The 11,460-nt window shown below is 40.0% G+C and overlaps 1 long non-coding RNA gene across 1 annotated transcript; it reads left to right on the top strand.

Annotated features, from left to right (window-relative positions):
• The first annotated feature begins 622 nt into the window (after positions 1 to 622).
• Positions 623 to 4,130, top strand: LOC135496680 (uncharacterized). Its single transcript, XR_010448710.1, has 4 exons — positions 623 to 975; positions 2,114 to 2,179; positions 2,531 to 2,606; positions 2,817 to 4,130. It is a non-coding gene; the product is annotated as an uncharacterized LOC135496680 (long non-coding RNA).
• The last annotated feature ends 7,330 nt before the right edge of the window (positions 4,131 to 11,460 follow it).

Here is an 11,460-nt window from a genome sequence, read left to right as displayed (position 1 = left end):
TGTCTCTTGTATTGTAGAATACATCTGACCAAGTTTGACCAAGTGATCAGGTGTTAATCTTGAAGTTATAAGGCATAGAGGTGAATTTTTTTCAAATTTGCGTTATACAGGGTGTCTCATGCATTGTTGTGCTACATCAGTCTATGCATGACTGTATGTCTAGGCGACGTTGGTCTTTTTGAATTAGAATATAAATCGTAATTACACTTGGGTCTTGGGATCATTATGCTTATCTCCGGGCAAAAATACCTATCCTTCTCCTGTTGTGTTTAGTTTCCCACATTCTCCCCACTTATTTTCTATACTGCGACAGCGTCTATTGGGTCAACTGCCATGATGGCATCATCCTAACTATATCCCCCCTCTCCCACCCACCAACTACTCGCCATCAATCATTGACATTGTGTGCTAGCCAACTGCTTCTTCGGTAAACTGCCATGATGGCATCATCCTAACTATATAACCCCCCCCCCCCCCCACCGAGTCTTCTCGCTCACCAGCCCTATTAACGAAGAGCTCCCTATCAAGGCCTGAGCCTTCCTCATATTAAATTCACATAAAAACACACCAGAAGATCTCCGATTTTATTTACAAAGATCATATTTTGTTATTTATTGATAAAACAAGCCATTTTACCACAGCAGGTGACACATATTAGGCCTGAATAAGACTTTAGAATTTGAAGTGGTGGTGACGATGCCGATATCCAAGATGGCGGAATTATACCAGTGGTCAAATCTCATCTAGTTTGGGTAATTGCATCATTATTTCTTTTTGTGATTGGTGATTTGTAAAATTGAGAATGATTGAAAAATCAGTATTTTTTCACCCAAAGGCATGAGTGAACATTTGATAAGTTTATTGTGATTTAATTGGTAATTTGGTCGACATTTTGACAATTATATTTAGCAATATTTCGATAAATGCGGACCTGCTTCTTCCTCTTTTCGCAGTAACGGTGTTTCGATAACTCAGGTCAGTTTCACGGCAAAAATAAGTGGTAGTTTTGAAATTCGAATGTGCATTTATTAATGTAACGATAAAGTACATTTCCGAGAATAATTAGTGAAAGTTTCAGTAGGTGTCGATTTTTGTAAAGTAGTGTATAGGCGATGGATTGGCTCAGCCATGTGCTCGTCGTGTAAGCCGTCATTGGATGGGGGATGTATCATGTAGGAGCCAGTTTTCGCGGGTCTTATCACTAAGTGCAGATTTACTAGCTTCCAGCGATTCCATACACGCAAAAGCTTATTTATTACGAAATTTGAGATCAATAACGAAATATCTGGGGTGCTGCGTGGATGTTTTAAGCGTGAATTAATCTTGAAATCGCTCACTGAAAGATCGATGCAGACCAAAACAAATCCGAAGCGGCTCCCCCATTTTCGCGGGGTATTGCGCATGCGCGACTGATTGTTGTGTTTCTGTGTCGTGTGCATGATCCTAGGTATTGACCCAGTGTTTTGAACGTAATTAGAGAATTGCCTGTTTAGGACGCATTTTGGGCGCTTTCTTTGCGGAACGAAATGAAAATCAAAAATCAGAAAATTTCTTCTCTGGAAACGAAGTGACGCGCGAGAAAACGGGAAAAAACGGGTTTTCGCGAAATTGGGGATGACTCGAAATTGGGGAGCAGCACCATACACTACAATGCACGTGATTGATGGTTGAACATTCACTCTCGTTGACAGTGTATTATTGAAATATTTGATTGTGATGATGGTGTATTGTACTAGGCCTTGCATGCTCCCAACGTGTGGCATATTTCACATTGATACTACCAGTATCAATTACAAAAAAATAGATTGTGAGTAACAATACTGATAGGCCTACAAACAATGCTACATGTCATGAGAATGGGAACGGGGAAGGGGGGGGTAACTGTTTCGACGTCCCGTTAGGAAAAAAGGCTTATCCCGTTTCCCAATACGCAATTTTAGCCAAATCGTGACGCAAAACACGGCTTGTCTCGAATCCCGCTAAAATAAGGGTGTCTATCGTATCCCGAATCCCGACAGTTATTTTCGGCCCATCCCAGTGTCCCGAAAATACCCGTTCTCCCCCTCATACATAGTAGACCATATTGTCACATTGATGTTTTCTTTCATTACAGTTAGACTTCGAGATCTACATTTTCGACAAAGGCCTGGTGTAATATTACAATACATACTTGATGAAGGTAATATCAATTTCTTCAAATTTGAAGCATGACGTTAATGGGGTACCAGCACAACTTCATTGACTGCTACGTGGCGCTGGTGGTAACTAAGGTATTGCATCGCTCATATCACTTGAAAAAAACATTTACCCTAGTTACGACCAAAGCTGCTTAGCAGAGGGCGATACCTCATCAGGAGCGCCACAATCATATCATTGGTGTGAAAGCATTTGTATGAAGTTTTTCAGTTCTCAATGTGTTCAAAACCTTAATTGTGAAATTGTGCACTTCGAATTCAAATTTACGTCACTACGTTAGTTTGACATCCATTGATGTCACGGTAATTTCACTGTTATGCTGTGCTGCTTTCAGGTTTAATGACACGAATGAGTACAAGTACATTACATTTTTCGACGAAGGCCTTCTGTAATTTCATACACTTCTTACGGTTAGTATTGTCGATTGATAATTTCGAGTAAAAAAGTTAATTTTGAAAGTGAAAAATATGTTACAATACAATAGACCTGCAAATACCATATACGCAAGTTTTGAACAAATATCACACATATTCCCCAGTTGACTTGTGATGATGTTGATAATGGTGGTGGTGGTGTTATCATGTACATGGCTTCTAACGTAGTAAATGTTTTCTTTTCAGCAACATTCAATAGATTTATTTACTGTATTATCATTTCGACCAAGGCGAATTCGACACTTCAGTTACACAAGGTTAGTAACTTTTGTTCACAAAATCCAAATGGAGGCAAATACAGAACAATCAAACTTAGTCATTCCAGTCAGTTACTGAAGCACAGTGAAAACTGTCGGGAGCAATGCAACTGATGGCATGTCAAACTTCCAGTGACTGTCCCTGTCCATATATTTCAAGACAGTACAAATCTTGTAATCATTTTGTTTATGCAATGTACGTTATTATGTATCATTTCAGCACAATCAAACTTAGTCATTCCAGTCAGTTACTGAAGCACAGCGAAAACTGTCTGAATTAGTGCTGCTGATGGCATGTAATTACTCTACTACCACTACCAGTGACAGTCAATGTCCATATATTTTCAAGTGTGCGAAATTAGTACTCGTCTACTTCTTAGTGTTATTTGAATGCAATGTATGTCATAAAAATATTTTTTCAACACTATATCAACATTCTCATTCCTGTCAGTTTCTGAAAATCAGCTAAAGCAATCGCTACCAATGCAGCTGATAACAGCAATTCTTTTTGTTCCCAATGCCCATCCATGACAATATATTTCACGCATGTGACAATCATGTAATCATCCTGTTTTTTGTGTTCTATTCATGCAATAAATAAATTCAGTATTTTCAAATCATTGGTGCTACAAAACTATTCTCATTATATATTATTCATATTTTATAAAATGCTGTCATGTCAAATTTTGTGTCCTATAAATCATTATGAAGTCGGCATTTTATATACAACTTTTGTACTCCTCCTAAATAAACATACAAATCTTGTTTTATGTAAACTTTGTATATGTGACCCGTCACAGCAAAACCAGGCGCATGTCGCTCTGAGCTTGGCAGGTTGAGACGGACTGTTCTAATCTTTCATTAGCGACACCATTTCTTACCCGAGTGCCTCCTTCATTCATACATCTTGTACTTTAACTCAAGATACCCATCTTTGAATATTTTTAGTATACCAAGTACTACAATGTCAATGTATTGAAGTCATGTTCTTGTAGTGTTATTGGCTTTCTATTATCTTGTTAAAATACCACTTGGTTCTCGCAAAATCTCAATAAAAACAAATGCTATTGCATGTATTGCATATTCTAACTGCTATCCACTGTATCGATTTATCCATCATCTGTACTATTTGTCACAAAAATGTTATATTATGTAAATCATATTTCATTACATAATGCACACTGCCAATTACTGCTGAACCATTCATATGTCATTTAAATAAATAATTTTCAACTTTTTAAAACCGTCTTATAGTACTGTTCTTGTCACTTAGCTGAACCAATTGCTCTATAGCATGAAATTTCCAGAAATGCCCCAGGGACTGAAAAGTGCTGTTTTAACAGAGAGGTGTCCTAAACTGAGAAGTCGAGTTGAATGGAAACAACCAATTTGGAACCAAAAACTACTGTCCTTATTAAAGAGGTTGTCCTCAATAGAAAGGTGTCCACAAAAAGTAGGTCCACTGTATATGAAAGTACAAACCCTGGTACATGAAGTGACATCATCTCCTCCTCGATGTGGACACCTGCAAATGCAGCGACAATGTCACATCAGTTATTTAATTCATCGTCCTTTGTGCAGATGGCACCACCCATCAAGCATGTTGGTGACGAATAGTGTCGCAGCATTTCGTCACCGAGCTCACACGAAAATGCACTGTCATTCATTCAGCCATAAGTGTAAGACTGTAGGGTTGTTTCCAACCAAAACATGTTCGAAATGTGTCAAGCATTCGGAACACCCAAAGACTGATTAGAGAAGTCAAAATTGAATGGAAACAACCAATTTGGGACCAAAACTAGTGTCCTTATTGGAAAGGTTGTCTTTAATAGAGAGGTGTCTTCTAACGGAGGTTCCACTGTATATAATGTAGGAATCCTGGTTGTGACATTGTCCACTCCTCCAGCTGCACACCACCAAATCCACAACAATGTCACACCAGTTATTTAATTCATCATGCTTATGGTCATTGTACTTTCATCTTATGTAAAATGTAACTTTTTACACGGTTTCAATAAACGATTTGTAATTTGTAATTTGTAAATTTTAAATTTCACTAATAATTTGACGCCGCCAATTCCACTGGTCTTCGAAATACGTAAGCTACACTGTTGACGACTATGACACTCCTCACAAACCACATTGTGAATCAAGACGCCGATAGGCTTGTTTTTCTTAAAGTGCCTTTTTTGGACGGGTGTGTGCGATAATTGTTTTGTTTATGTCACGTGACCTCGACCATGTCGACACAAAATTTAAATAAACCACCCTTTTCTGTCATTATTTAGGACGGATATTTCCCTAATAAAAATAAAAATATAATTGGCAAATTTCTTAGGCATATGTAGCGTGCAGGACTAGCAATCGGCCCCTATCTGTTCAAGACACGCTGAAAATAAGGATATGGATCGCACAAGACCTGAGGACCTGAAATAAAAAGGAACATTGTCATACCGAATTAAGGTCTGCTGTGGATAAACACGACCCAGATCATTAAAGTGAACTCCGTCTGTATCGTAAATCCACCGCTCCGAATTCCAGTTTCCCTTATGTTTCCAAAGCGACACGTCTAAATAAGCTGAATTTAGTTCAGCAAGGCGTTTTTTGCACCATTGTACTTTATCGTTGTATCCAGCAGGACACCGAACTCCCGGGATCACTTAGGAATTCAGAACTTTACATTCACAAAATTGATGCAACTCAAACGCAAACTGAGAAAGATACTCGCCTAGTGGCCTGCAGACTGAAATGATTTACATAGGCCGTTGCCGCCGATTTGGAGGATGATCAGATCGGGGTGATAAACAACGTTGAACAAGAAAATAGAGAAACAGAAAATTTTTGAAGCCTTCTGATACAGCTATGGCCGAAAATTAAGACACAAAAACGAGTATCCTGGCATAATGCCATTGTAAGTTAGACTGCACGACTCGCAAAGAGTCAAAATCGCAGAGAAAGACTAAAGGCACGACTACTTAATAACTTGGGAAGCCTTTAGTTCCTCGAACTCCACTTAGCTTAAAACAGGTCAGCAGCCGAAGAAATAGAGTAAAAATCCAAGTTGTAGAGTAGATCGTTATGACTTCCTCATAATATGCATAGCGTCATGATACACATGCAAGAGAGAGGACAGACAAATACAATTTGGTAGTGGAACCTTTTCTTAGATCCCCGACTCGCCTGCCACATGAAGCTATATTTAAAAACAAGATAGTTATTTCTAGGTATATAGGTTTCCCTTTTTGGCTCACTGTAGGGGAGTCTTTACAATACCGCAGTGTTCGTCGTCCGTCATCGGCCATGGGCCGATTCTTAACCACTAATGAACTTTAAACTTTCATACCAAACAAATTAAGTAGGGGTATGTATGTTTCCCTTTTCCGTCTTTATGTCTGCCTACTGATTAAGGGAATAACTTGCAAAAGGGTAGTCGGATTGGTGCATATACTGTGAGATTGATGTGTGGGCGCTTGGTAGGTGTCAGGTGATTTGTGCCACACCTGATATCCAGAATTGCCTGGCACTATGGTGGACTTTGGAATGGATACATTTGGTCCATTATAAACAGTTGTTCTTTCAATGATGTGGACCATTGTGGTACAAAAATCCTGCCATCAATGTCTTCATGAATCAGTGCTGAAAACGCTTGACAGATATGAGAATGCTTCAATAGTTACTTCAAAAAGCTGATAAAGTAAAAGTTTGTCGACATTGACAACCCAAAGAAACATTTTCTGAAATCAGTCAACTGCAAAACATTTTCATATCTATCTGTCATCAAACACCAAAATTTGAGGAAGTTGGACAATTTTCGACTGCTCAGAACTTCAATGGCAATGACCAAATTATCACGTGGTAGACATACTGACATAGCAACATGTCTCATGGTCGGGTTATGTGATGAGAGATAGCCAATGTGATACATTCAAATTTACTCGAGGAACAAAATAAAACGTTGTACTCACTGACAATCAGGGTGTAAGGCTTTAAATTTTTAACGATTTCTTTGTCCTGGTTCCTAAAAAGGTCAACTTCCTGCATAAACATGAGTAGATAAGCATGCACTATAGATCCCATCAGGTAGTCCACGACCCCCTGCTGGGATCTATAGTGCATGGTTTGTTTACAAACAAACTGCATGTATTTCATCATAATTTATGCTGATGTCACTATTAGTTTTGATCACGTGACCAATGTGGGTTAACAACTTCATTCGAGAATAAAGAGCGGCAAAAACATATTAATCCTCCGTAATTGTTGCAAAGTTGGGGAAATAAATATAGCAATATCGGCTATCTTTAATCCGTTTAGCAGACTTAGCCAGCATGCACCATCCCCGTGCATGAATAACGGTTAGACTAGTAAATCACTGATCCGGCTGGGTGAGAGAGCCGAGAGAAAGAGAGATCCTTCCTCGACCAGGTAGGGCGGGTGAATGAAGCGTTTGTTTACCATTCATGGATTATCATCGTTATGAGAAAACCGTCAGATAAAAAACAAACTATCGTTTTGGGGGCGTGTCCTCCAGTGGTTTATTCACCTCCAACTCCGCGTGTAAGAGGGCCTCGTTATCCGTTAACGATGTGTTGCTATCCGTGATTGACAGCAGTCCGTTAAAATACTTCAAACAATCGGAATACACTGATTTCAACTTGGAGTGTGGCAAACCCCAACTCCAGTGTTAAACAATTGTTTCAAGTATTTTCTACAAGTCCCCGACAATAATCATGCATTGCCTTGCAATTGGTCTATCTAACTTTAGTGATGGACGAAATCATTTGATTGAATCATTAATTGCCAAAGTCAGCGTATGAATAGCATACATCTCTCGATATTCATACTTGATATCCTCACCTCCAAAATACAGCCAGGTTTTAGCACAGTGTACATTGAGAAGTACAATAGGTGAAGGGTTTATGGAGGACGTATTAAAGCACCGGCCCGGCCCGCAAGTAGCCAGTAGACCAGCCCCGATCAACAGAGCGGAAATGGATCGACCACAGAGTAATAAAGGGTAACACTTAGCGTTCCCTTTGTAGTGGTGAAGAGACACGTGTGCCCCAAGGATTATACGGGGTGTTTCAAAAACTACTACACTCAAAAAAACTTGACGAATATTCTTGACGAGAAATTTTGATAACCGATTTTATTAATACAACACAATGGAAAGAATAACTCTGGTATTGTTGTTCTTTAGGTTTGCGCGCTAGACAGTATAAGTAGCATACATGACAAGACGCGTGCCCTGTCCCACAGATGGATATACGGTACGTCAGCCCCAACAAATGGTATTACAATCTCCTCGATGAGATCCAGCAAGACTTGAGTCCTGACCAAACCAGTTTCGGTGTGAGCGATATGGACATTTGGCGGTGGATTAGCTCTTAACTCTTCCCCTACAGCAATTGTTGGTGTTTTAAAGGTAATGTGGCATGGCATCTTCCTTCTGTTGCTGGTAATACCAATGGTTACGCTACATCCAAGGCGGGGATTCCCACGCGATGACTTTATGTTAACTTGGTTATTGCCTTTTTTATCGTATGTGTAATTCGGTAATGCGTCGAAAAGAGCGAATGTCTCGTCTAGGTTTGCAATGAAAGATGGTGCGGTATCTCGAACTGTGTTGTGAAATGCATTCCTAAAGTTGGTCACCATCTCATCAGCATTTTCCGGAAGTTGCTTGTCATCCTTGGTTTTCGTCGGCATGTAATGCCATGTCTTTTAAGGAAACCTAAACGCCATCCGTAAGATGCGGTGAAATCGCTCACGCAAAATAACCGCTTGACGGTCTATCCCAAGGTCATCCCACCACTCTGTGTACAACCGTAATGCCTCGTGGGATATCTGTCGTCCTGCGATGGGCATACCTAGACCACGTTGCATCATAAACCAGTCGTACAAATTTCTTTCCATCTCCGGAAATAGCCCGGAAAATACAGAAGGCAAAAGGCACGAATTAAGCGGTGTTGCATCGCAATTTTCAATGCTAAACGTTTCAACACCTCAAGCAAAATTGAAGAAACATTATAGCAAAAACTGGTCAGTTTGACCTTTTCATTTAGTGAATAGTGTCGACGGCGTTTAGGGGCCGGCTGCGGCTCCATAACTTCTTCCTCCATGCCTTGATCGGTTCGTGGCAATGCTCGGTTCGTAGCAATGCATGTAGTCCTCGGTATGGAGGATCTTCATTTCCCAATGACAATGACAATTTTTGTTCATCCCAATACGTTGCTTTTAAAGGGTTAATAATGAAGGTCGTGTCGTCGATGCCCATTGAATTACAGAATGGGATTCCACTTCATTGGCGCGATGCAATCGATCTTCAAGCCACGAAAACCAATCTTTTATATAGTGAATGCTCAACATGATTGGCCTAGTTGATTTCCGATGACCCATCAATCAAATGAATGGGTGTTTCTAATACCAGCTAGATACATCTAGGCCTCCTATCGTGGGCCTTTTTTAATGTACAGAAGTACATCCCGAGCATTGTGTGTCTTGGAGGTGAGGATATCCAGTATATAGTTTCAAACAGTGTAATATCTACGAAGAAATTGAAACATTCGGATTGTACTAGTTGAAGGTTCAAAACAATGATTCCAAACCGTGTAAATGAATGGGTGTTTCTAATACCAGCTAGATACATGTAGGCATCCTATCGTGGGCCTTTTTTAATGTACAGAAGTACATCCCGAGCATTGTGTGTCTTGGAGGTGAGGATATCCAGTATATAGTTTCAAACAGTGTAATATCTACGAAGAAATTGAAACATTCGGATTGTACTAGTTGAAGGTTCAAAACAATGATTCCAAACCGTGTAAAAGTAATGGGAAATTCTAAAATAAGTAAAAAAAACAACCATCAAACCTAACCAAGAAATGCAAAAAGACCAATGTATCACTTATTGAGGGATGGCGAAAAGGATGTGTTTAAAAAAAGGTCAAGATTGTTTGACGAGAGGAGATTGACTCGTACTCACTCTTTGAAAAACTCCGCAATCAGCAGATTATTATCCATCCACTTTTCAGTATCAATCCTCAAGAGATACATTGGGTTACACACTTCCAGTTTATTTTCGCATGCTGCAGTAGCCAAATCCTTTGTGAACTCAAACGGTCTGATCAGTTTCACGGCCTCGGGAATAATGACAATGATTGTCTCAGCTGTGGTCTCGTTGGCCAGGGGTAGCTATTGATACATCCTTCGCACTTCCCCGCCGTTTACGGTTCTGAAGAGTTTGAATAACATCCTGCCAATGATTCATTTGCTGACAGTGCTAATGAGCTTGACCGCAGCTTTTCGGATTGAAAGTTCACACCCTTCTCCATCTTTTGCTTCAGTTTACCCCACGTTGCCCAATCAAGGCATACTCTTATCTTCGTTGGCACGCGAATCGGATTTGCATCCTCGATGTTGTTTGCATTAGTTGCAATGCGTATCTGAACAAAACATTTAAACGAGAGTACGCACGCTGTTGGAAAAAATTGTTCTCATCGATTTCCCACATCTCATCCTTTCTATCGGAAAGGCATTGGTTGACGATCGGGTGCGAGTTTTTTCATCTTCTCCTTGGCCGCAACTTCACCATATGGGTAGATTTTGCATTTTCGGGGTTTATAACTGTTGGAAATGTATGGAATGACAATAAAACACCATCTTTTTTTTCTTCTTCTGAAATTAACCCATTAGAGGCCAAAACCAATGTCTCTAAGTACATGGACAACATCTCTAGCTATATGCAGGCTGTTGCTTGCTGTTCGCGAGGCACCATTCCAATGTCTCTAGCTGTATGGGATGCTGGCTTGACGGACATAAACATATTCTTCAGAGGGGCTGATGAACTTTTCTGTTCTGTTCATTGGGGATTGTCCAAGGTCCAATTTGTACCTTGTCAACGATGGTGGGCTCAGTATACTTGGTGATTAAAAAGCATTGCGTTTCATAGCAATTGGAATGGATGATTTCGATTTGGTGGCACCATGGCACTATGCGTACTGGTTGGACTGACATGACTCGCAAGGGCAGGACTTGGCTTTGGCATAATATGGACAAATGGCAGCCTACTCGATGCATATGGATTCCCACTGCCACTGGGCCCGGGAAATTGTTTCGTTAAAACATCTGAAGGTTATGACCCAGTACATTCAGGTTGTTGTCTATTCTTTATCATGAACCACAAGCTTATTTAAAGCATACAGTTATATAGTTATCTTTATAGCACATAACCTCACTTCTGCCATCTCCAACAACTGGTCATGCATGCCCTGGGCAATGCTTGAATGTTACCTTGGCAAAAATGCTTGTGCTTTGCACAATTTGCCCCAGGCAAAAATTCCTTAACCCCATTTGAAAATATGTTCTTAAGATTTTCTGGTCAACTACAACAACCCGACAATCTCAACAGTGTTTTGTCCCCATTGGCGAAAACTGTCCAAATCCGGGAGGAAAAAAGCGCAAGCTAGCATAATTGTTCTGACATGAACAGATACTAGCATGGTTATGAGTTTAAACGTACAATGCACGTTTTCTCCCCCAAATGTCAAAACTTACAGCAGTTTCTTGTCACTTTCCTA

The sequence above is a fragment of the Lineus longissimus genome, chromosome 12 (genome assembly GCF_910592395.1).
Source record: "Lineus longissimus chromosome 12, tnLinLong1.2, whole genome shotgun sequence".
Lineage (NCBI taxonomy): Eukaryota > Metazoa > Nemertea > Pilidiophora > Heteronemertea > Lineidae > Lineus > Lineus longissimus.
This window is presented reverse-complemented; position numbering and strand designations above follow the sequence as displayed.